Below are 27,641 nucleotides of genomic sequence, written 5' to 3'. Positions count from 1 at the left end.
TTCCACATTTTATTATTACCTCAGAGGCAACGGAGCTCCCTGAAACTTTGTCCGGTCCTTCACTCTGTTTGACAAGGTAGTTGGTAGAACGAAGATGACTTCTTCTGCCGGAAGTCCTCAGCCGCTATTGCTGATGATTATTTTTCAAAATTTAATAAGTGGCGAGGTCCGACCGAGGACCGGGCACGTTTTGATTACTAATCAGAGACGCTACCACTTCATATTTTTAAGTGGCTGGGTTCTATTACAGTACCCACAATGTTTTCGTTTCCAGGGAATGATGTTACCTTCTTTTCTTTTTTCGTGGACGTATCTCCTTTTCTAAATTTAATCATGAAAAGAGAAAAGTAGAAACGAAAATCAAATCCACCCATACTTAGCACTGCCACTTTCGCCCTACCATAAAAATATGAGCTAACCCTCTTCAAACGTTGCCCCTAACTATTCCCAACTACTCTCAAGGCGATAGGCCCGAGACGATAATTTTATTTATTTGTATATTTATTTTTTATTACATGATTATAATTAATATATGTGTACAAATGATAATTCTATAACACGTACTGTTACTAAAATATTTGATTCAACGCGTAAATTAACATAACTTTGTACTATGCCTTGCTTTATTTCAGCTGAAAGATATTTTCTTCTTCAAGTAATGGTGCTACTGGAGTTTTGTTGTCCACTACCACTGGCGTTATCTATCTTCTACAACGCCGTCTAAAATTTTTGCAACAGGCTCATGCTGCATCGCTAAGCCTTAGTGAATGCAGCGTTCTATAAACGAGGCAATCTCTTTCCTTCCGTACGGTATGCAAGGTATGCAATTCTAGTCATTCGGTCTTCCATGTGATTCTGCGTGGAGCCCCACACTGAGCCTGGCACTCCCCAGCTGGCGGAGAGCTTACGAAACCTTGGACAACGAGCAATCCCTTTTTCAAGGTTACGCCTAGATATTTATGCGGAGTGACTGCTTTAAGCAGCACAATACTAATTCTGTATTCGAACTTTATGAATTTGTTTTTCATACACATTTGCATTAACTTACATTTTTCCACATTTAGAGGTAACTGCCATTCATCAAACCAACTAGTAATTTTGTCCGAGGCCTCTTGTATCATCCTACAGCCACCCAACTACAACATCTTCCAGTACACCACATCTTCATCAGCAAAGAGGGATTGTAGTTCATACAGTCCGTCTGATCATTTATGTATATAGAAGGTAACAGACGTTCTGTCACACTTTCTTAGAGACCCCTGACGATACCTTTGTCTCTGATGAGAATTCACTGTGGAAGACAATGTACTGGGTTCTCTTATTTAATCTTCGAGTCACTCACATATCTGGAAACCGTTTTTGCTTGTTCATACCATCGTTAACAGTGCGCAGTAGGGAACGATGCCAAATGCTTTTCGGAAATCTAGTACTACGGAATCTGTCTGTTGCTCTTCATCCACAGTTCGCAGAAAATCGTGTGAGAAAAGGGCAAGCTGAGTTTCACAGAAACGATGCCTTCTGAAACCAAGCTAACTGGTGGACAGAAGCTTTTCCCCTCTCAAGAAAATTTGTTGTATTCGAATTGAGAATGTCTTCTAGAATTCTGCGGCAAACAAGTGTTAAGGATATTGTTCTGTAATTTCGCGGGTCCTTGTCTTACCCGTCTTGTATACGGGAGTCAACTGCACTATTTCCCAGTTACTTGGAAAGGCAACTTTTGATACAGTTGTTTTTCTACGCCAGGTACGCTTACTACTATATCCCCCGTACCGGAGGTTGTGCGATGGTCAAACGAAGGAATGTTTGTACGATTCTCCTGTGAGAACGATTTCTTCAACGTGAAATTTAAAACTTCGGCTTTACTTTTGCTTTCTTCTACTGACACACCAGATAAGTCAAAGATTGACTGGATGCAAGCTTCAGACCCACTTAGCGATTTTTCATAACACCAGAATTTTGTCCGGTTCTCGACAAGCTCTTTGGCTAAGCGATGGTGGTGGTTGTTGCAATCGTCACGCACCGATTTTTCTACCAACGCATGAACTCCTATTATCTTTTGCCTGTTGTCATTTGAGCGTTCTTTTTTAAACCGAGAGTACAACAGCCTTTGCTTTCTCAACATTTTACACATTTCCTTGTTAAACGACGTGAGTCTTTTCCATCCTTAATCCACTTACTCGGCACATTTAGGGATGAGAGAGGAGAAAGACTACTTGAGTTCCGCAACAAACCTCAACTAGTAGCAGGGAATACTTTGTTCAAGAAACACAGAGGATGTATACTTGGCAAAGGGCGGAAAATACAGGATATTTTCCTTTAGATTCAATCTTTGTCAGGCAGAAATTCTGAAATCAGATATTAGATTGTAAGGTGTACCCAGGGGCAGATACAGATTTCGATCACAATTCGGTAATGATGAAGAGCAGGTTGGAGTCTTAGAGATTAGTCAGGAAAATTGACTTCACATAAAAGTAGGACACCGAAGTACAAAGGAGTGGAGAGATACAGTTGAAATTCTCTGAGAACTATGGATATTGCGACAACGAAAAGCTCAGAAGGTGAATGGGCGTACTTAAAATGGCAATCACAGAAGAATAAGAGGAAAACATAAGTAATGGTAACTGAGAGAAACCATGAGTAACAGAAAAAATACTTCGGTTTATCGACAAAAGACGAAAGTACAAAAATGTTCAGGGAAATTCAGGCATGCGGAAGTGCAAGTTATTTGGAAATGAAATAAAGAAAGCGCATGGAAGCTAAGACGAAGTGGCTGCTAGAAAAATGTGAATTAACAGAAGAAAAATGATTGTCGGCAGGACACACAGCGTACAGAAAAGTCAAAACAACCTTTGATGAAGTTAAAAGCAAGGACGGTAACATTATGAGTGCAACGGGAACTCTACTGTTAAATGCTGACGAGAGATCGGGTAGCTGAGAAGAGTTCATTGAAGGCCTCTGCTGGGTTGCAATTTGTCAGATGTCGTGACAGAAGAAGAAAAAGAAATAGGAGGCAATAGGAAAGAGATAGGGGATCCAGTGTTAGAATCACGGTTTAAAAGAGCTTCGGAAGACTTAAGATCAAATAAGGCCGAATGGGTACATAACATTCCATTGGAAAATCTAAGAGCGTGGGGTAAGTGGCAACAAAACGGCTTTTTACGCTGGTATATTGAATATAGGCGACTCACAATATAGGATCAAACATACGGAAAAACGTCTTCCACACAAGTCCGACGACTGTAAGACACAAAAAGTGCAAGATTTATCGCACAATCAGCTTAACAGCTCGTGCGTCCGCGTTGCTGAAAAGAATAATATGCGGAAAAATAGAAAATGAAATTGAGGATCAGTTAAATAACGATACGTTAGGATTTAGGAAGTATAAAACCACGAGACAGGCTTTTCTGACGATGCGGTTGATAACTGAAGCAAGACTGAAGAAAAATGAAGCCATGTTCATAGGATCTGTCTACCTGGAAAAATGCGTTCGAAACTGTAAAATAAACAAAGAGGGAACACTATGAATAGAAGGCAAAGAATGACGTTCCCGGATTAAAATGGACATAATACAGGCTACAGTCCTCGTCCCCTCCCGTTCAGTCTATAGATCGAAGAAGCAATTAAGGAAATAAAAGGAAGACTGAAAAGTGAGATTAAAATTTAGGGTGAAATGAGATCAACGAGCACATTTTCCAATGGCATTGGTCAGTGAAAATGGAGGAGAATTACAGGATCTTTTTAATAGAATGAACAGTCTAATCAACAAAGAATATGAAATGAGTATAAATGGAAGTAAGACAAAACTAAAAAAAGCAGCAGAAATTAGAACAAGGACTAAGTAATCAAGATTGATGATCACGAAGTAAACGAAATTGAGAATTTCTTCTACCTACGCAGCAAAGTAACCCAAGACCGACGGAGCAAGGAGGACATAAAAAGCAAACTAGCACTGGCAAAAAGAGCATACCTGGCCGATAGAAATCTACTAGTATCAAACATAGACCTTAATATGAGGAAGATATTTCTGCGAACGTATTTTTGGAGCGCATTTTGATACTTGTACTAGGGGGAAACAGGAAAAGAAGCATTTGAGATGTGATGTTGCAGAATAATGTTGAAAATTATGTGGAAGGGTAGGGTAAGGAATGAGAAAGTTTTTTGCAGAATCGGCGAAGAAAGAAATATATGGAAAACATCGACAACAAGAAGAAGGGACAACAATGTAGAACATCTGCTAAAACATCAGTGGATAAGTTCCACAGTATCAGAGGGAGCTGAGAAGGGTAAAAGTAGTAGAGGGAGGGAAGAGACTGGAATATTTCCAGCATATAATTGAGGTTGTAGTTGCAAATGTTACTCCGAGATGAAGAAGTTGGCACAGGCGAAGAATTTGTGATGTCACAAGGTAGCTGGCTGATTTGACGAATCTTGTGCCTATTAGTGGCAACTAAGTCCTGTGTTTTAAGAGTTTGTAGTTAATGAGGCCCAGATCAGTGTAAAATTAAGAAAATTCTCACATCCCTCAAGAATTTCTAATTGTTCGAGTCAGTGTCGAAATTATTTCATTTTGTTGACCATATGAAAGAGATTACCCTTGCTTCCCTCATGTTCGTAGTAAACCACTGAGCGTCTGGAGGTGTGTTTGAACTGACTAGTTACACTGGTCAACTGTGAAAATGCTTCGGAGATGAAGTAGCCACTTGTTACTAATTTCAAGGAGCTGATAATAACATCACTTTAGTTTCTGATGATTAGTTCGGATTTCAAAGAAATACATTATCGCCGGATTTACCCAAGTGTGAGAAATAAGAGTTCACGACGACAGCAGTTGTCTGTTTATTTAATGAACATCCATTGTTTGGCGGTCAGCTACATCACCACACTTATCGGTAGTACTACAATACCGACAAAGAAAATCAGCAACGTTAATAGTGTAGTCAGTTTAGCAGGTATGCCACTAAATACAGTAGTTTCTTCAGCAGCAATAATATTCCTAAGTTTACATTGATTATCTTGTAGTTTAAGGGTTTATAAACAACTGTTATAGGGGTAAATATATATATTATATTGAATATACAAAAGTTTGAAGATTCTTTTATCAGCATTTGGTGGCTTTGCTTGAAATTAATTAGCAACATAGAATATCATGCTTTAGTTTTTATTAAGATCTTTGGGGGCAAAAATATGTTGTGTAATGCTCTTGTGTAGATACAATTAGCATTATCAGAGATGTTCGTGGTGATAGCCAAAACTGTTCAAAATGCACGGAAAATTAATGTTTCCAACGACGTGACCCTTGACCATCAAAGAGGTAATTTCTTGAGTATCTTGGCCATCAGAAAAACAAGGCCCATCAGAAACTGTATGTTTGTATCGTCGTAGTGAGAATTAGCACTCGCGAATGTGATCACGGTGGCATGTTGGGGGAGTCAGTATTTATCTATACTGACTAGGAACATGTCTCATAAACGTGTGAACAATGCGGACAGTTCTGTTGTTTGTGGTGAGCTATTATTTTCTAATGAAACACAGAACTTCACGCCAATCTTAAAAAAGCCTACAATTTGTATTTTTGTTGTAAAGTGGAAAAGAGGTGGGCACCACAATATTGTTGTAATACATGTTCTACAAACTTGCAGGAGTGGCTGCATGGCAAAATACCAACATGCTGTTTGCCGTAAATTGCTGTCTTTGCATGATTCATCAAATTGAGGGGGTATCCACAAAAAAAGTGGACTATCATTTATCCCGATATCCTTACAGCTGTTCGCCCTGCGCCTGAAGAAGTACCTGTTCTACAACCTTCCGCATCTTACTCCAGTGGTTCATCCGACAAAGAGCAAGAATTTTAAGCTTTCTGAGAGAGCAAGGGGTACCTTCCAATCACTCGTATATCCAATTACAAAATGAGTGATATAAGAAAAACACTTGGTGTACAAAAATTCTTCTGAATGTTTAGCAGTAACATAAGCCACGATGGAGCATCTCTGTTCCGGCTTGGACCTTTATGCGTTGCAGTGCTGTTTCATTTTCAGAATAGTTATAAACTTGGAGATAATAGGAATCGGATGACAATTTTTCAGAGAGACAAACGACAGGAAAAAAACCCGCTAAATCTGTCCGTTTGCCACTACGCGTATCAGTAATAATAATGCACAACGGAGTACATCACGTCGATCTACACATAGTCTTTTGCTTCGTGATCCATTAATCATGTCTTCATCAGTCCTCAACCGACGCATAAGAGAAAAGGTATAATATGTAGGTAACTCAGTTTCCACGGAGAGCAACAGTATTAAACTATGAAATTCTGTATGTCTCCAATATGTACTCCATGGAGTTGATCGTCTGTCGAGGAGATTATTGGCTCTGCTTTCGGTGAAAGGGGCACAGAGCGCTGTCTTTGAAGTTAACGAACTTTCGCAGGCAATTCGCCATTACGGCTAAAGGTACTTCCAGAGTTTCTTTCCGCGAAGAATGCAATAAAGCTGGCAAATTGCTCTCTTTTCGGAGAGGATAACTGCGTCTAACATGTCATTCGATTTTTGAACGACAAGGGGGAGATGTTTACGCGGACCTAAGGCGGGGAGTAGGAGGGAGATGAATTTCGTTTTGAAGCTCACATCAAATGAGAATCGTTTGTTATGTCTTTGGAATCGTTCAGAATATGTTCATTAGCACCTGTATTCTTTTCTATGCCCATAACTTAAAAAGTAGAAACGGAAAACATTAACATAATGACAGAAGCAATGCTCCTTTAGTGTGTTAGAGCAGCAATATTTTAACAATAGATAGTCGTCTATGATCTTTCTCTTTTTGTCCTTTGCTGTCTGGTATTTCACAGTTTGAATTAGTACATCTGTTTAGGTGCATACAAGATAGCTGTTACCTCCGTATCACACATTGCAGATTTATTTTGTCTGTGAATTCTGAGGACACCAAGCAGCGATGTAATCTCGCTGCTTCGACCAGCTGTTTACGTAGGCGCTCTGCTCTTCTAAATTATCATAAAATATCGGTTAAAATTCTCAGTGTTAGGTAGTGTTGTCCTTGTACGTCAATAATCTGAACACTGTTCTGGGCATCATCGGTAATCAGAGGGGCCACTGCACCCACGAATGTGGTACATGTCTAAGACTGCGCGACGTGTCTCACCGTTTATCTCAGCATAGGAGTCTTAATTATATTTTGCGGGTGGACAAATCGTTTACAGCTTATAAAAGTACGTGATTACCGAACCTCTGTTCCGTTTATGTACCCGCGTTTTAACACTACGTTTAAGCAAGTAATTACGCACAGCTTCAATTTTTGCGTATGTAAATGAGTGTTTCAGTGCATGTGAGAGCCTACAAGAAGAAGCGACATCTTCCGTTGGAGAGTTTATTGCTATCAACCTACGACTGCTAATTTTTATTAAATTGTTCTTGGAATATTTTAGCAAGGGAGAAAATCAGCGCAATGTTTCGCGCCTGATCTCACACCTACTATCACTATTATAAGCACTGTCACCATGGAAATAAAATACCTCAAGTCCTACTGTGGGCGTTTGCATGACGGAATACAAGTTAACAAGGAGGATGTGTTAGGCTCGATAAAAAGGTTAAAAACTAAGTTTAACTACGCCTTTACTATCTGTTGTATGACACATAAGCAGTAAAAATTAACTGCCCCAAAATCTACATCTACATCTATCACTGTAAATTATTCGTTCCAGAGTGACTTTTATTATACAGTGTCATTTATAAAGGGAAGAATGTCTATATTCGCGATCTTATCATAAAAATTCTGTCTTTATAGGTCTACAGAACTCATAGGTACGTGCAGTATACGCCAACGATTCACTGTACAGCAGCAATTGGTCAGACTAATATTATATAGTATACACTATATCTTCAAACTAACGTAGTCACAATAGCTGTAAACAGGGGCACACTGTTGATAGTATTCTGCTCTCATATCTCAAGACAGAGTGGTCTCATGGCCTGTTAGGTAAAGGACGAGTTCTGTGAACTGTTTAAGACGCTTAAAATAGACTGGATTGACTATTATAGAAATGTGAGGGTCCGAAAAAATAGAAGTAGATGCCAGTCTTCATAGAATGTATATGATATACATAGATCATCTATTCTATCGCGACATTCCAAAAAACTCAAGAGGACATGCACGAACGTATCGTGCTTTCTTGTAATTCTCTTCAGTAGGCAACACTGGAACCAGTATATAATTCCTTCATCCAACGAGTGCACCCGTGTACCGGTGTCCAAGGTCACCACTTTGACCACCTTTGAACGTTCTACTCCTGGGTAATGGTACGGGAGAGCCAAAGTCAACTTTACGTTATGAATAGTACTTGCATAAAATATTTTGTGAGCATGCTATTCCTGCCAGCCTAATCCACACAGGTCGTCAATGGTATTTTCGTTAGGAAATAGAAAGTTGTCTGTTTAAATTTATTTCAGTGAAAGTGGATCTGTAACATTAATTATTTCCGTTGGTGCTCATACCAGACCTTAAGAGCTGATAGTTGCCTAACACTAACTGTCGGCGACAAAATGAAGATGTGCGAATGCATAGAGAAATCTGCGAGAATTCTTAAAACAAAAAAAAAAAAAAACAAAAATGCTCTCTCTGAAACTTATTGTTATCATAAACTCTATGAACTTTAGTAACCGACATATCCTCCCCATAGAGGAGGACTTTGACGAAAAACTGATTACTTTTAAACTGAAGTCGGTTCCTATGAAATTTAATTAAAGAAAAAATCTATTTTCGACACTTTTTGGCTTACAGGGTAACTGCGCAAACTACTCTCGTAGCTGCAGTGTGTCTCGCTAACAGAGCTGCAAACTCTGAGATACACAAAGGTGTAATACGCTCTCTAAAACAATTTTTATCATTCTTGGTTCATTATTTATTATAGTGGTTATAAATAAATAGAAAAATAATTGAGGCTTGGGAAGCGGACAACGACTTTGGGTTAACTGAACTCAACGTGAATCTCATATCATTAGACTTTATAACATTTAATGAAGTTTCAAAAATAGTTAAGATTTCCCTGAAATCAAGTAACTATAATCGAAGAATTCCAAAATTAAACTTCACATGTATAATCTTTCCTTAAACAAAATTACAAAATCTAATTTTCAAATTCATTTCTCTCGCAAATATTCATAAATCCTAACAAAATTATGAAAAAAAGAAGCATTCTTGATCTGATATCTTATGAACCATGAATGTTGCAGCACCAAAAGGCTGCGGCAAATAGAAAAAAACTTGATCACTACCTATAACCCATTCTTCACGACGAATATAATCATACCAATGTAAAAATCAATTCTTTTTCTCTCGACAATAAATATTCGGTTGACCTATAATGTAATTCTAAAAAGTCTCGATTGCTTCTAAACCAAAACTCGCCAGCGCACATCCAACACCGAAGCTCGACTGTCTGTCCCTTCTCCTCTTCTCTCCTCTCGATCAACAGATAAATCTTCGCTGAGCAGTAATCACTTATAACTCACCTCTGTCCAGCGAAGATGTCTGCCAAGGCTTCTGGCGGATGACTAAGCAATTCAAAGAGCAGGAGATTGATTCCAGACATCCAAAACAAGAAGAATTCCTACGAGCATTTACCTATACGCCTTTCACTGTTTCTCGGCCTCTTGGGTTACAGTTTTGTAGAATGATATTTGTAATTAACAGAGATTAGGCAGCAAAATTCGCTAACGGAGTTAAAATGTATAATAGATAAAAACAAATAAAGAAATGATGATCGTAATAGCATGAAAAGATAACATGATTCAAAATATTTACCAATTGTTTGGAATCGTCATGTACAAGGACATTAATAGTCATCAACGAGTTGTTTTAAATCATTGTGCACAGGCGCACAAACAGTCCATGACAAAATTGTTTAAATTATTGTACGCAGGTACACCAACGATTCTATATATATCAGTGTGCTCAAAGCAGCAGTAAGAAAACAAACGTGGTATTAGGATTGATTGTAATTGGTTGATTGTTTTACTCTGCACATAGTATGTGAGGGCACTGTTAAGAAATTTGCTTCGTCACAAAGATAAAGATAGAACTTCACTGAAATGTTTTTACACTATTTCAAAAATTATGATACCATCGTTGAATTATATACAGGGGGGTCCCATTTATCTTGGCCATCCTAAGTAACTGAGTACCATTCACTGAAACACAACGTTATTAATTACATAACTCAACACTTACTGTGAGCCCGAGATCACAAACTCGTTCACTTGTTGGAGCTGTCAGAAAACAAATGAAAACCAGGTAAAAACATAACGTAAAGTTGACTTCGACTCTCCATTACCATTACCCAAGAGTAGAACATTCAAAGGTGGTCAAAGTGGTGACCTTGGACACTGGTACACCGGTGCACTCGTTGAATGAAGGAAATATTTACTGGTTCCAGTGTTGCCTACTGAAGGGAATTACAAGCAAGCACGATACGTTCGTGCTTGTCCTCTTGAGTTTTTGGAATATCGCGATAGACAACAACTTTAATGCATCCCCAAAGAAAGAAGAGCAGTGGATTTAAATCAAGAGACCTACCAGGCCAAGTAACTGTTCCTCCTCGACCAAACCATGGTGTTGATCCAGAAGAGGAGGAAGAATTCGTCTGAGGAAGTTAGCATACGCTGTGCCGTTTAGACTACCATTGATTAAATAAGGGCCAATAATTGTAGTATGAAGCATCCCACACAAGACGTTAACTCTCCATTAACGCTGATGTTCCACCTGTCTAAGTTATCGTGGGTTGTCACTCGACCAATAATGAATAGTCCTTGTATTTACCTGACCTTTGTTTGAGAATGAACATTCATCGATAAATAGAACACTGGAGACGACGTTCGGGTTGGCGAGTATTTGCTGCTATGCCCACTGACAGAACTGTACACGCTTCTGGAAATCATTCTCAAGCAATTTTTATGTAGGTGTACATGGTAAAGATGGAACCGGTGTCGTGTAATATTACGATGTACACCGGTTTTAGGAATGTCAATCGCGTGTTCAAGCTGTCGTGTGCTCACATGCCGATTCACAGCAACGGAAGCGAGAACAATAACTTCGGCAGTTTCGACTGTGCGAGTGCTACGACGATTGCGTTGTCGTGGGTTGAAATTTCCCGTTTCCTGGAGCGTCGCAACAAGACGAGAAAAATTCCGTCGGGAAGGTGGGATCTTGTCCGGATATCGCTCTCTGCACAGTTACGCTGCCTGCGTAGCGTTTCGCCTACCTTCAACAACAACAGCAACAACAACAATAAAAGAAATGTTATGTCGATTCAATTTGTAGGAAGGATAGCCTATTCTACACAACAGTATTTAAAAGGACTAAACTTCTGCATTAGATGTACCCATACATAAAAAAAACAGTATTGCAATTACTGTTCTGCTATGTTACATTTCCCATGGATGAGAAGCATTTCTACCTTCTCATCTGTTGTATACATTCTACTCACATAACTCTTCAACTAACGATGACTGACGGAATGACGGGTGTGCGTTCTTCTTAAGTTTACATTTGTCCTCTGTCAAGGTCAGCACGTGGATGTGTTTCATTACCCCGAGTACCTGCACTACGCACTGGGAGCGTCAGAGTCAGTGTTGTGTTATGTAATTGATAATGATGTGTTTCTGTGAGTGGTACACTGTGATACATTTTTGAATAGGTATTTGGGAGAGGAAGTGGATTACATGATAAAAAGTACCGGATGCTACTTAAAAAAGCAATGCCGCTGTTCATGTCTTCGTAAGAAACAAAGCTACAACGAGGGCAATCATGCTGATTGATGTCCCCATGACGGCTAAACAATATTTGCTTGAAAGCGTTTGTAATTTTCATCTGGACAAACAGTTATTTAGGGTGGTGAATATAAATGGGGCATCCTGTATATTCAGTGAAAATCACCGTTAACTTAGTTATACCCAATAAGGTATAAGCGGTACGACTAAAGCAAACTCGTCGAAGTGTGTCTTGAAGTAAATATGTTGGGATGGATGCTCAGTACATAAATATTGTATGGTTTGCATCATAGTATATGTTTACTTGTAAGAAGGCTAAGATGACATTCAGAGGATGCACTGATGTTTCATAAACATTCTACTGAGAACTCAAAGCTAATGTCTATCAGAACAGTACTGTACAATTCCATAGGAAGGCTGAAAATTAGCATTAGTTCACCAGATGTGTGTGGAATAGTTGTACAAATCAAGCTAAACGATCTGACATATCGTTGTTGTAGAAAAATGTCCATTCGCTGTGTCTCACAGTGTAGAAGAGTATGCTTAAATATTTCAATAACTCAGCATAAACATAAGAAACAGAAATTCTTACAAATGAAAAATTCTTTACATTACAATTACACATTATTCTGCACAAGTAAATATATATAAAACATTGTATGCATACAAGACATGAACTGAGAATAAAAATGATAGAATTATCCTACAATTATCTCTCACAGTAAAGCTACAAATGTAAAGAGGTTCTTTAAGTTGTCTTATTTACAGTGTACAGTAATTAAAAAAAACAAAATACTACTTCCTACGAAAATTCCTAGGTCGAACAACTATTCAGAAGAAAAGTCGGTAAAAGAAGGAAATAAAGGTTTGCGCACAAAATTATCGTTGTACCTATTAAAAGAAATTAATTACAGTAGCTTGTCAGTCCATCTCAAAACATAATGAAAGTGAAAATGTGACCACAGATACTTACTTTATGCACGTGCTAGCAAAACATTATCATCTAAAAAAAGTGCTTACCATACCCCAAACACAAGAAAGACAAAGTGATACCAAAAAAATGCCTTACAGATATACATATTTAAGGTATAGAATAATTGTACCAAATGGTTAGTGAACATATTTAAATCAGTTAAGCTGAGATGAAAAAGTAAGAATTATCATTAAACGTTAAGTGAGAAAGAAAGTTGTTAGGGCAAGCTAAACCAAACAGTTGTCAAGTGAAGCACATCTCCTATAAATATCAATATCCACACATAAAAATGCTTACAGGCTAAAAAGTTCTCATCGCAGTGTATCAACTGAAGTAGTAAATTTACCAAGACTTCTCCATTCACAAGAGATCTCTTACCCCAGACAAAAACACTGAACTTCAACAACTCAGAGTTCCCTACAAGAGAATAATCATGTAATCTCTAACAGTCCCTAACTTCATTGCGTATCCCCCGTAATCTTAAAACAAATTTCCTCAGATGCAAAATTGATAAATCAACAATATCATAACTTCATGACATCATCTAATAATTGTCGTAAATTTATAATTACTTCCATCACACAGTATATATTACTCAAAAAAAGCTCATATGACGCTGTACTCATAGTTCTTGTTCTTTATTATTACGTTCAGTGATCTATGCTGAAAATAAAAGACCTCTTCCGATTAGTAACGGAAGAGGCGGGATCTAACCAAGAATTCTCATCCTGTGCCACAATTCTTGCATATTTCAGTGTGTCAGCCTGTATGAAAAATTGCTTTATTTTACGCAGTGCCCAATGTTATCATCCAGCACTAATGGTTTTGTGTCGTTCCGTATTTCTACTCTATCAAAAGTTGGTACTACTTCTTTTGCAGTGCAGTTTTGCCGGAATCTTTGTGTGACACGTATTGGTAGGAAGTTTCATTATTAGTGATGTTGTAATTTATATATCTAATAGTAAAGTACATTGTAGTATTAGAGATACATTAACTCAAATAAATACAAAAAAAGTGCCGAATCCTCTATTCTGTATAAGGGGGAAAAATTACGATCTCTGCTACTTAGGACGAAATTGCTTATGACTTAATTACTATACCTTTTCAGTAATCTATTCATTAATGAGAAAGTCACATGTATCACAACATGACTATGCTAAGAAATGTGCACTAAAAAACAAAAAATGTAACGCCCGAAGAATTACTCTACGAAGTATTTTATAATGGAAATATGGTGTAGAAAGCGAGATTTTTTTTAAGCAACCAGCCTAAAAACTTTTGACCTACATTGCATTCTTTATTGTTGTATGTCCTTTCCTGTAGTCGTTTTCTCTTGTGTGTCGTTTGTTTCATGCTTTAAGAGCTATTTCAGTGACTTCATGGTGCCTTAAGCACTGTGTCTATAGAAACGGTATAGTTTCATTTTGTCACGTAGTTGTTTATTTCTCTGTAGCAGATATGGAGAACGTAAAGTGTAATCTTAGATAAGGAATTTATGTTGTCTTGAAATAAGTGAGTTCATCTATGTCATTCTGTCTGCATTTTGTGACAGTACTGCCTGCAAAATTTTGATATCTCTTTCATGGATCTTTCAGCATGGTAACGGGGAATGAAAACAAGTTTTTTTTTTCAGCGTACGTATCCAAAGAGCTGAACGGAATTGAGATCAAGTATCAGAGATAACTTTGTCGACATGTTTATCTTCTATTTAAAAAACCTTGGTAAATGCTGCAGAAACACTTCTCACGGTTGCTATACGGTGTGGTGAAAAACGAGAACATTCGATTTGAGTTCTATTGCCACAAAATATACGAAAATTTTTTTTCTGCTCACTGTAATAGGTCCATACAGGTCTACGGCTTTTAAAAGACGTAATTTAACTGCTGGGAAAGAGCTGAGCTAAATGTTAAGTGGTGGATGTTTTACTTTTTTGGCAGAATTAATATTTGCACAGTACAGGTTGGATGTGTTTTTCCATGTTGAAAAATAGGAGGTCTGGCGAAGAATGTATAAACATTTTCTTGATCCATGGATTGCATAACTAAAATGAATTTACCAAATTTACTTATTGATTAAATGATGTGGAATGCAATCAAGTCATGTATTGCTGTCAGGTTTCAAACGTTTGAAGAGAATGTTGTTCCTAACTAAATAATTACGTGTAACTGTCGAGTTGTTTGTATCTCTCCACAGCTGTTTGATAATCTTCCTGATAGGATCCTTGTCCTTTAAAACAGATGAAACGAAATTTCGAAAGCAATCTGTTGTATATATAGAAGACAAAATTCGATTCACAGAAGTCTGTGGATGAACCAATTTGTGAGCCACCGAGAGATGGTGAAAAAGCGTCTTTTGCAGGAATTTTTATAACAGTGAAATTAAATTTTTGTAAATATAGTGCCCATCTCCCCAAGCGATATGAGAAAATTTGGTAGTCATAAGAAATTGTAACCCGAACTGCTCTGTGTATGTTTTTCTATGTTTGTCAAATAAAGAGTCAAAATTTTGTAGAAGCCAAACGACAGCTAATGCCTCAGCTTCTGTGATAAAATAACTTCCTTCAGAATCGGAAAGAACACAGCTGACAAATGCAGTTTCCCCTATTTCGTGAAACACATGAACGCCATGGTTTGTCTTGGATCTGTCAGTCACGATGCAGAAAATCACGTGAAAGGTCCAGGAGAGAAAATAAAGGAGCATTTCATACAGCTTATTTCAGTTTATCATATTCCTTTTGCTTGTTCGTCCTAAAACCAATCTGAATTTTTACCACGTAACTGACATACTCTGAAGCGTCCATAACTTTGTAATGAGAGAAACGGCAAAAAACTGGCACTGTTACTTTGGTACCATGTTTCTTTAGCAACAAATATGTCTTCTACATAAGTTGTGATTCTATCCTTTAAATTTGCTTGTAGAATGTAGTTCAAACAGCCTATGAAGGCTGCAGAAGAAGTATTAAGAGCGAAATGTTATTTGCAAAATTGATAAATTCAGAAGCATAAAAAGGGTGTATATTCGTGAAAATTGGCGTGTTATTCGGTGTGCTAGAATCCTGATTTTACATCGAGTGTGGAAAATACGGTTCTTTGATGAAATATTTGGTGTAACTCAACTAATGGTTGAGGCCTGTCTGTTTCACTTACTTTAGTCTCGAAACTAAAACAAGTCCCAGAGAACCATCCTGTTTTTGGGACAATGTGTAATGGACTGTTATAAGGGCTAACTGCTGTTTCAGTTCTGGCTTGTTGGAGCATCGATTCAATTTCCTGCTTTGCTTTGTCTCTGTAAATTAATGGAATGTTGTAATGTCAAGAAACAAGAGCAATGTTCGATGTCACTCGAAATTCGTAAACAAATCCGTGCATAGTTGCGAGAAAGTTGTCAGAAACAAGATAATGAATCTGTACAACTACCTGTAACTGTTTCCCATCCCTGTCTGCTGCAAATTCACACCTGTCTATTTTTGCTTATATTGTTTGAGAAATGTCAAACTGGATTCTTCATTTTTATTAATATTAGGAAATTCTACATCAATGTACTTGTGATTTTACTTCAACGCCTTTCCCTGAAACTGTTTCTCTAACTTTTGTTCCATCTAGACATGCAGTACGGCAAGTTTAATCCGAATTGCATTTGTTGAATGATGCACCAGATATTACTGAAACTAAAGAGGCTGAATCTAAACCTTCATTTAAAGTCTGTTAGCCTATTTGTATGATGATAAGATGATAAATTAATTTTTGAGGTTCCTCTTATCTTGTAACAAAATGTCCCTCACGTCTTCCAAACAATTGATATTTTCAGTATGTCGGTAGGATTGGTTGTTGTCCCTGTGTATGAACCTTCTGTAGATTTTCCTCCAGTAATTGTTGTCTGCCACTATCACGGGGCTGTGAAATAGAATATCAAACTTCTGTTATTTGTACAGATCGTCTCGGTTCTGAATTATCAGAATTAAATTGTCGTGGGTCAAAACGACTGTCCGATTCATTCGAAATAAAATTTTGCTATTCGTAACTGTCATTTCGCCTATTCCCATATCAATAATATTCTCGGATATCGTGCTTTTGTTGTCTGTTGCCATGACACTTGTGATTGTATGGTTGCTGCCTAAGCACGTGCAAATTGTTATTCCTTTGTACATTCCAGCATTACTGTGATGCTGTGGAGGATTGTTCATGCTGCCCCTTGAATTATAAAAATGTTGGTTGTTACGACAAAAATTGGGATTTTATTGCTGGTCGTACTTTGGTGGTCTGTCGAAAACGTTATGTTCTTGGTTTTTGTTAGTGTTGTTTATTTCCGTATCTTCTGCCTCTGTTGCCAGTCAATGATCTGAATTGTCCCCTATTCCGATTATCACAGTAACTGCTGTTGTTCTGATAATAAAGTTTCTGTTTTTATACGTGTCTTTAGATTCTTGAATCTCAAGCAACTGTGAAACGTCAGCGAACGCATTAATATTTTCTTTCTGATGTGCTGTCAGCAAAGAAAGAAACCAGTAAAAACCTAGAAAGTTTTGAAACACAAAGCTGGATTAAAGCAGATTGACTGTATGGTTCTATTAAATATTGATTCTGTTGTACCTTGTACTGGAAGAACTGCGTTTAAGTTTATAAATTTCGAATTTTCATTAGTTTGGGAAACTGGTGAGAATGTCCGTCACTCCACGCTCTGTAGTCTCTTTACCAGTATGCTGCCAACAATGCACTTTGAAATTCCTCTAAAAAAAAAGCATTCACTTGCTGTGGGTCGCATCTGCATAGCTGGTTAACCTTCCAAAAAGCTACAAATAAATTTTAACTAGTGTCACTGGCCAAACTGGTGATAAAGAAAAGCTAAACTGTTGGATCCAATTTAAGGGATGTATGTCACTCATGCCACGGCGGAAACTTCAAATTTTCAAACCGATAAAAATGTTTGTAGTATCCGTCGCGTCTTGTTAAGTCATTAAAGTTTTGTCGATTGAAATACGTGTGTGAATGGTCGCATTCATCATGAAAGTCTATTTGACGTCTCAGTCGGCCAAAATGTTGTTCTCGTGAGTGATAGCTCTCATTACGATCACGTGTATCTTGTTTTTGTGTCAAATGCTTTCCAATGTGAGCTAGATGTGTGCGTAACCCATTGATTCCTCGTACTGGCGGAAGTGAAGCTGTGGAGACGGGACGTGAGTCGTTCTTGGATAGCTCAAATGCTGCCGGTACGGTAGCTCAGCGTGTTCGGTCAGAGGGTTAGCAGCCTTCTGTAATAAAAGAAAAACAGATAAGTTAACGAATCAAGGATGAATATGAATGGATGTCATATGATGTCCGCCCCGAGCAAATGCTATGAGCCATAACGAACAAAATGAGGTTAACAAAAAGTTGGTAGAGCACTTGCCCGCGAAAGGCAACGGTCCCGAGTTCGAGTCTCGGTCCGGCACACAGTTTTAATCTGTCAGGAAGTGTCGAAACTGACTTTGTTAACTTCCTGTGTTCCTACAATATCTTCTGTACTTGCCGAGATTTTATTAAATTCTGTTTTCATGCCTGTCGTTACATTCTTTGGAACTGGATCGTTGATTTCTTTGGTTTTATTTAAAATATATTTTGTTTTCTTGTAATTTTGTTTCAAGTTGACTTCATAACTGATTTCCTAGTGTTTTGTCATTTTCTAGTAATAAGAGCAGAAACATAAGTGCAAGTTGGTTTCTTCTGCGAAGAACTCGTGCTAACTGTTGTGTGATGAACTAATTATCCGAATGGTTCAAATGGCTCTGAGCACTATGGGAATTAACATTTGTGCTCATCAATCCCCTAGAACTTAGAACTACTCAAACCTAACTAACCTAAGGAAACCACACACATCCATGCGCGAGGCATGATTCGAACCTGCGACCGTAGCGGTCACGTGGTTCCAGACTGAAGCGCCTAGAACCGCACGGCCACACCGGCTGGCAACTAATTATTCGTCTGAGCTATCATTCACTAATGCGTTTCACAAAAAAAAAATTATGTCGTCTGTGTGGTGATACCGACGACTGCTCAGAATCTAAAATTTTAATCTCGAGTCGCTCGTCTTGTCATCAAAAGAAATGTGTAAGTTTGCAAAAATTTTAAAATCTGAATCCTGTGTATTGCCCCTATTCATCATACCTTGACTGTCTGGGAGGGAAGTATCTACCTCAGGCGTTGTAATATATGAATCAGTCTCTGTAGCGTTAATAAGCGATTCGTCAGAAATTAAAATGTTTAGTCCCTTGAATTTTGCATACTGGATGTCTGAGAATGATTGCTACGCGCCCTACTATTTGCTGTGTTGCACGGCATGGTGATTATAATAGTAAAGAAAAAAATTCAAAGTAAATAAAGAAATTTTCAGAAATTATTCCTAGGAGCGTTAAGAAAGCACAAATGATTACTAAGTAACGCAGCAGAAAACCAAAAGTACAAGGAAATAGCTATCTAGAACAGTGCACTTTATCTGACTAATTGAAAAAAAAGTATCTCAGAACATTCGCGAGTGCGCCAACCTAAAAGGAATAACACCAAGTGAAAGTTATCGTTATGAAGTTGAAAGCTGTCTGTTTAAATTTATTTTAGTGAAAGCATATCTGTAATGTTGGTTGTGTTTTTAAAATTAAATTGTCTGTTATACGCTAAACGTCAAGCTTCCTGTTTAGAAAAATGGACATACTAGACCTTCAAGCTGATAACTTACGTAACACTAACTGTTAGTGACAAAATTCGACTACGAGAATGCGTAGAGAAATCTAACTGTCAGAATTCCTAGAAAATCATGTCCTGTCTGAAACTTATTGTTATTACAAAATCTGACGACGAACTTGAGTGAAAAATTGATTACTTTGAAACTAGAGTCGGTCCTTGTGAAATTAAACTGAAGAAAGAATCTGTTTTCTACACTATTTGCGCTGAGTATCGCCTTGCTAACTGCTCTCGTAGCTGCAGCGCGTCAGGATAACAGAGCTGCAAAGTCTGACTAATGACAATGAGGTAGGCAAAGGTGCAATACGTTCTCTAAGAGCATTGCCACCATTCTTGGTTCATAGTTTTGGTAGCAGTTTTAAATAATTTAAAAATTAATTAATTCTAGGGACGTGGACAATGACTCTGGGTTAAGTGAATTCAGTAGCAATCTCATATAATTTACTTAATAACATTTAACGAAACTTTAATAACAGTTAAGCTTTCTCTGAAATTACATATCTATAATCCAAAAATTGCTAAAATTAAACTTCAGATGTATAATCTTTCCTACAACAAACTTCAAAATATGATTCTAGGATTCTTTTATGTCATAATGATCGATAAATTATAAGAAAAAGAAATGAAAAGCAAAAAGATTCCTGGTGTGGATGTCTGATAAACCAAGAGCGCTCCATCATCAAAACTCTGCCGCAGAAAAACAAACAATTGGTTTCTATAATAGTTACCAATATTTAAAAGTCTGCTACGTGTATTTTACCTAATGTGTTTTTCTCGGATTATGTTTTGTACGCAAATCATCTAAGCCCACAGTAGTGACTTCTATGTAGCATGTAGGCAAACATATTTCTGATAGGTACTGTACTTCAGTAGCCAGTTGCTAAAATGACTGTGTGGACGATGTGGCCTATTCTACACCTTATTTTAGATCTATGTGACGATGCTGTGCCGAGTATATGTATATGTTTTGGCGATGCCATTACGGCCTTATCACTTTACGACATGATGTAGAAATGGTGCGTTTTACCGTATTTCATCTGTACTGTTCCCTGGTTGTATGATAGTATACTGTGATACGTAACGCTGTACTGTGTTGAAAGACACACTGTTCACTAGGTGTATATATTTTTATATTGTAGATCTCAGGGTAGCCATTACTGACTGAAACCGGTCATCGTCGAAAGAATTGATATTGTGATCAAAGACTGGAATAAAAAACATTTGATACTTAATAATTGCCTGTAATCTATTCGTCACAAAGAGTGTCATCATACCAACGTAAAAATCAATTTTATTCTCTCCACAATAAATCTTCTGTTAATCCATAACATAATACCCAAAATCCTCGATCGTTTCCTGCTTCTGCTACTAAACCAAAGCTCAACTATTCACACCTAACACCAATGCTCAACTGTTTGTCTCTTCTTCTCTCCTCAAGATCGATAAATCTGGTGCATATCTTTCCAGAGCAAAGATTACCTCTAACTTATGTCTGTGCACCGCAGCTTCCCTGCTGAGACTGTGCGGACAAGTCCAAGCAATTCAAAGCTTACGAGCGTGATTTCAGATATCCAAAATAAGTAAAATTCCTGCCAAAACTTACATTTACACCTTTCAAAATGAATGAAATCATTCATATATATCTGCATTCGTTCTACACTAGCGACCAAATATTATGGGGTATGCTTTTGGCACTCTTATCATATCCTCCACTTTCTCTCCCATTTGGGACAGGCGCACGGAAAAAACGGGTGTCGTCAACCCTCTGTATGAACAAAATTTTTCCGATTTTCTCCCTGGTGGGTATTTCGTGAGATTTACTTTGATGGAAGTAATACGTTGCCTCACACTTCTCCGAACTTACACTCTTGAAATTTCAACAGGAACCCTATGTGTGATACACAATGCCCTTCTTGTGGCGCCTAGTACGAGATTCGGAATTTGGAGTGGACAAAATGTGGAAACACCAAAAACACGCACCATGCTTAGTACTCTGTCAGAAAACCATGCCATTCAGAACAGCTTCGAGTGTTGGGATGGTCCTGTAGGATTCTGAGGGAATCTTATATCATTCTTCCTGAATATTAATGACAAAGAAATTGTTCAAATGGCTCTGAGCACTATGGGACTTAACATCTGAGGTCATCAGTCCACTAGAACTTAGAACTACTTAAACTTAACTAACCTAAGGACATCACACACATCCATTCCCGAGACAGGATTCGAACCTGCGACCGTAGCAGTCCGCGGTTCCAGACTGAAGCGCCTAGAACCGCTCGGTCACAGCGACCGGCAATTAATGACAACTTCAGGTAACGTTGATGAGGGTGGATAGCTATTATTCAATATTCTCTCCACAGCAGGCCGTAAAGTCTCAGTAGTACAGAAATCTGGTAACTTTGGTGGGCGGAGCTACGACAGTTCAAGTTAATAAAACTATTCCTGGACGACACTAGCTGTGTGAAAAGAGGCCTGCCGTCTTGGAACACAACATCACCATTGGGGAACAAACATTGTTTCGTGTGATAGCCTCGATGAGCCTAAACGGCCACGTAATCCTTCACAGTAAAGCAGCCTTGCAAAGTACCCATGAGACCCATGGAATACCACCAATACGGCTTCCCAGATCGTCACCGGACGCCCGCCTTGTTTCATTATTATGGCTTCAATTTGCTCAGAAGTTGGAGAGAGTGTCAAAATATACTCATTCGACTTGGATTATATTTTCCATTCCTGCGTAATCCAGGGGTTACGTCGTTGGCACCACGTTTCCGTGTTATTGCCATTTGCTTCACTGATGAGTGGTTTGCAACTCCAGTTCGCACCGCTTTTCCATGCTTCTGGCTCCATTCGTGTTGTTTTGATACTCAAAAAATCCGCTAGTGCTACATTCAATTAAGTAATGACTTTCTGCAGCTGTTTTCCTCTTATACTTCCTCAAAATCCTCTCCAATAACCGCCCATCACGGTCAATCAACACACATATTAGTCCGCGTTGTGACAGGGGACGACGTTTTTCCGCTTTCCGTGTTTGCGACATAAATCTTCTATCGGTGCCTCTTGAAACACCACGATCAATCAACTTACACTTCGTCCGCGTTGTACCACGTATGATGTTTTTCCTATTTCGGTGTATGCGGAATAAATCTTCGATCGGTGCCTCTTGAAATAGCACAGAATTCATCTACTGGTTACCAGAACACCCATCGTACGAGAACCAACAATTTGCCCACGTTCAAATACACTTACGGTAAGTTATCAAAAGTATCCGGACACCCCCAAAAACATACGTTTTTTCTTATTAGGTGCATTGTGCTGCCACCTACTGCCAGGTACTCCAGACCAGCGACCTCAGTAGTCATTAGACATCGTGAGAGAGAAGAACAGCCGGCCGAAGTGGCCGAGCGGTTAACGGCGCTACAGTCTGGAACCGCACGACCGCTACGGTCGCAGGTTCGAATCCTGCCTCGGGCATGGATGTGTGTGATGTCCTTAGGTTAGTTAGGTTTAAGTAGTTTTAAGTTCTAGGGGACTTATGACCACAGCAGTTGAGTCCCATAGTGCTCAGAGCCATTTGAACCATTTAGAGAAGAACAGGGCGCTCCGCGGAACTCAAGGACATCGAACGTGGTCAAGTGATTGGGAGTCACTTGTGTCATACGTCTGTACGCGAGTTTTCCACACTCCTAAAAATCCCGATGTCCACTGTTTCCGATATGATAGTGAAGTGGAAATGTGAAGGGACAATTACAGCACAAAAGCGTCCAGGCCGACCTCGTCTGTTGACTGACAGAGACCGCCGACAGTTGAAGAGGATCGTATTTTGTAATAGGCAGACATATATCCACACCATCACACAGGAATTCCAAACTGCATCAGGAACCTTGCAAGCACTGTGACAGTGAGGCGTGAGGTGAGAAAACTTGGATTTTATGGTCGAGCGGCTGCTCATAAGCCAGACATCACGCCTGTAAATGTCAAATGACGCCCAGCTTGGACGATTGGACAGTGGAAAAACGTTGTGTGGAGTGACGAATCACGGTACACATTGTGGTGATCCGATGGCAGGGTTTGGATGTGGCGAACGCCCGGTGAATATCATCTGCCAGCCTGTGTAGTGCCAACAGTAAAATTAGGAAGCATCGCTGGATTAGCCGAGTGCTCTAAGGCGCTGCAGTCATGGACTGTGCGGCTGGTCCCGGCGAAGGTTCGAGTCCTCCCTCGGGCATGGGTGTGAGTGTTTGTCCTTAGGATAATTTAGGTTAAGTAGTGGGTAAGCTTAGCGACTGATGACCTTAGCATTTAAGTCCCATAAGGTTTCACACACATTTCAACATAAAATTAGGAGGCGGTGGTGTTATGGTGTGGTCGTGTTTTTCATGGAGGGACTTGCACCTCTTGTTGTTTTGCGCGGCACTATCACAGCACAGGTCTACATTGATGTTTTAAGCACCTTCTTGCTTCCCACATTTAAAGAGCAATAAGGAGATGGCGACTGCATCTTTCAACACAATCGATCACCTGTTCATAATGCACGGACTGTGGTGGAGTGGTTAAACGACAATAACGTCCATGTAATGGACTGGCCTGCACAGAGTCCTGACCTGAATCCTACAGATGACCTTTGGGATAATTTGAAACGCCGACTTCGTGACAGCCCTCACCGACCGACATCGATACCTCTCCTCAGTGCAGCACTCCGTGAAGAATGGACTGTCATTCTCCAACAAACCTTCAAGCACCTGGTTGAACGTATGCCTGCGAGAGAGGAAGCTGTCATCTAGGCTAAGGTTGGGCCAACACTCTACTGAATTCCAGCAATGCCGATGGAGGGCGTCACGAACTTGTAAGTCATTTTCTTCCAGGTGTCTGGATACTTTTGATCACATATTGTAGCTCCGTCTTAATGTTCGCGAAACTACACAGGACACTGTTCTTGCTACAACTGTCACTTGCAACGTATTAGGGACATCACGTAGGTTTCGCTTGTGGTCAGTCAGAAAAGCGCAACTATCAGGTTTGGCTAGTGTCTACTGACATGTTCAAGCAAGCGTTCCTCACGCTTTTTCCGTATTTTTATCCAACATATGTATATTTCTTTCGCATATAATTAACTTCAGGTTGTTTCGGGATATATGGTCATGATCCTCAAGTAAATCCTATTCCAGATAATAGAAAATGAGTCAACACAGGGAAACTTACTCTGGAATTTATCAGACAAGCTGTATTTGTCTATTTGTGCAGTAGCTTTCCGCTGTCACCGCCAGTAGGGCGAATACTAATTAGATTAAGATTTTATGGAAGTCACTATTTGAATGAGCTTTGGTTCTTGTATGACTTTTGTCTCTAGATTATGCCCTCATCCTCGGCATATATTTATGATGTTTTAATTTGAATAGCCCATTGAGCTGTTTCGATAATTCCTGACATTGCTTTCTAGACGTGGTATCGGGTAAAAATGGATAAACGAAGTGGAATTGCACAGCATTTGATGTTTCTCATATTTCGTTGACGTCAGGCCTTGAACAACTCTGTCTGCTTCTCTTGATATGAATGCTTTCTGTCGTAGAGATCTGTTGCAGCTGAGGATGGTAAAGGAGTAACCGGGCAGTGGGGGTAGAGGGAAGAAAGTTATTTCACTGAAGTATCGTTGAAGGAACGATTCCAGCATTGGACCTATAAAATATTAGGACAGCCGGCCTTTGCGGACCAGCGATCTAAGCGCTGCAGTTCGGAACCGCGCTGCTGCTACAGTCACAAGTTCGAATCCTGCCTCGGGCATGGATGTGTATGATGTCCTTAGGTTAGTTAGGTTTAAGTAGTTCTAAGTTCTAGGGGACTGATGACCTCAGATGTAATGTCCTATAGTGCTTAGTGCCATTTGAACCATATTAGGATATCATTGACCATTTGTTCATAAGTTGACTCGTACTCATCGCATCCAGTATGTGTGTCTTGTGCCTTAATCACTGAGTTCACAGCACTCGCTCTGATTACAGAGCAATAAAATATTACAGCAATTGCAGAAACTTCTGCTGGGTTTGGATGCAAGGTCCCTGTTCTACACCAGCTCAAAATAAAACCTAATAATACTGTATGAAATGTTGGTTTATGATAAGTACCAGAATGTAAGACATGGACAAATGAATTCATACATTGACATGGACATTTAAAGCCATCGATCAGAAAGCGAAAGGTAATAGACAGTATAAAATCCAGTGATGACTGCTAGGGGCGTTAATTCCATCACTAATCACAAAATTAAAAAAAAAATCATTACCACATAATATAACCACATATGTGGCAGGAAATGAGACAATGAGTCTGAAAATGAAAGAACTCGCTAGATTCTTATGTTCCATATGACGCTACGTAACATCCTACATAATCTTTTGGTTTCTATTCTAATACGTTGATTACAGAATTTCAACACTGTGGCTTTGCCTTGTTACTCCCACAAACACGTTCAACTATGTTGTAGCGTAATACACTGACGGAACCAAATCGCAACATCAAGAAGGAGTTGTTCCTCCTGCCACCGAAATTCACTAATTCCTACTATATCTAACTTTAACCTATCCATTTCCCTTTTTAAATTGTCTAACCTACCTTCCAGATTAGGGGATCTGACATTCCACGCACATTCCACGCTCCGACCCGTAGAACGCCAGTTTTCTTTCTCCTGATAACAACGTCCTCCTGAGTAATCCCAGCCCGTAGATCCGAATGGGGGACTATTTTACCTCGGGAATATTTTACCCAAGAAGACGCCATCATCATTTTACCATAAAGTAAAGCTGCATGCCCTCGGGAAAAATTACGGCTGTAGTTTCCCCTTGCTTTCAGCCGTTCGCAGTACCATCACAGCAAGGCCGTTTTGGTTAGTGTTACACGGCCAGATCAGTCAATCATCCAGACTGTTGAACCTGCAACTACTGAAAAGGCTGCTTCCCCTCTTCAGGAACCACACGTTTGTCTGGCCTCTCAACAGATACCCCTCCGTTGTGGTTGCACCTACGGTACGGCTGTCTGTATCGCTGAGGCACGGAAGCCACCCAACCAACGGGAAGGTTCATGGGTGAGGAGGGGGGGATATTCTTGTTAATGGTTGTTAACTCTGATCCATTTACTCTTCATGACAAGGTATTGCATTTTCTTCCGTTCATTCCGATGGTGAAATTTCTATTTCATAGTAAACCACTGTGGTTTATTTAATTTATTTCTTTTGCACGTTATTGCTTTCTGAAAATGATGAATATGGATTAATATCTGGCATTTAAATCATATACACATTAAATGAAAATTTGTTTCTAGAGATATAACTAATCATACAGCATAGCATGACAGAAAACGTGTTAGGTCAAAAGTGCAAAAATGTACACACAATATCATAGTGTAGTAGCAAAAAAACCTAGAATAGACAAGATATTGAGATATCATGAGGCAAAATGTCAAAGGCAACTGAAGTTTGTTATACGTTACAGATTTCATAGTGCATACAGACAAAAATTCTGCTTTCGATAGGAAAACGGTCATACATTCACCCAAAAAAAAAAAAAAAAAAAAAAAAAATGGAAAATGTGCACGGTCTGATATATAACGACAAGAAAAGCGACCTGATAACCTTACCTTGCCGAGCACTTGCCAAGATAAATTATGATCAACATCAGTAAGCAGTCATATAGATATAATTGCATAAGTGCTCACATAGTATGTAAGTCTATTTGGAAAAGTGTGCACGGACTTATGTATAACGACAGGAAAAGCGACCTGCTAACCTTACCTTGCCAGGCACTTGCCAAGAAAAAATATAATCATCATCAATAAGTGCTCATATAAATATCTCCAGATGGCATTACAGTGTGATAAATCATAAAGTATGTTTATTTAATAAAGGGTTAAGTATTGGAAATATGGTGATTGCCCTTGCATTTACTGGTTCTCTAAGCTTCGACATGTACAACATTAGGGTGAGGAATGCTGCGAATTCTATATGGACCTGCGTATAGAAGCTCAAATTTACTGCATCTACTCTTTCCTCTGTTGGATAAATAGTGTGTGCGTACTGATATCCTCTGTCCTATGTGGAAGTCACGGCATGTGCAAACCTGTTTTTGCTGTCTTCTCCGGCGCTCTGCGGCACGTTTGATGTTGTTGAGCGCTAGGTCAATTATTTCATAA

Source organism: Schistocerca americana, chromosome 7, assembly GCF_021461395.2.
Source record: "Schistocerca americana isolate TAMUIC-IGC-003095 chromosome 7, iqSchAmer2.1, whole genome shotgun sequence".
NCBI classification, from domain to species: domain Eukaryota; kingdom Metazoa; phylum Arthropoda; class Insecta; order Orthoptera; family Acrididae; genus Schistocerca; species Schistocerca americana.
The sequence above is the reverse complement of the archived record's forward strand: the minus strand, read 5'-3'. Positions refer to the sequence as shown.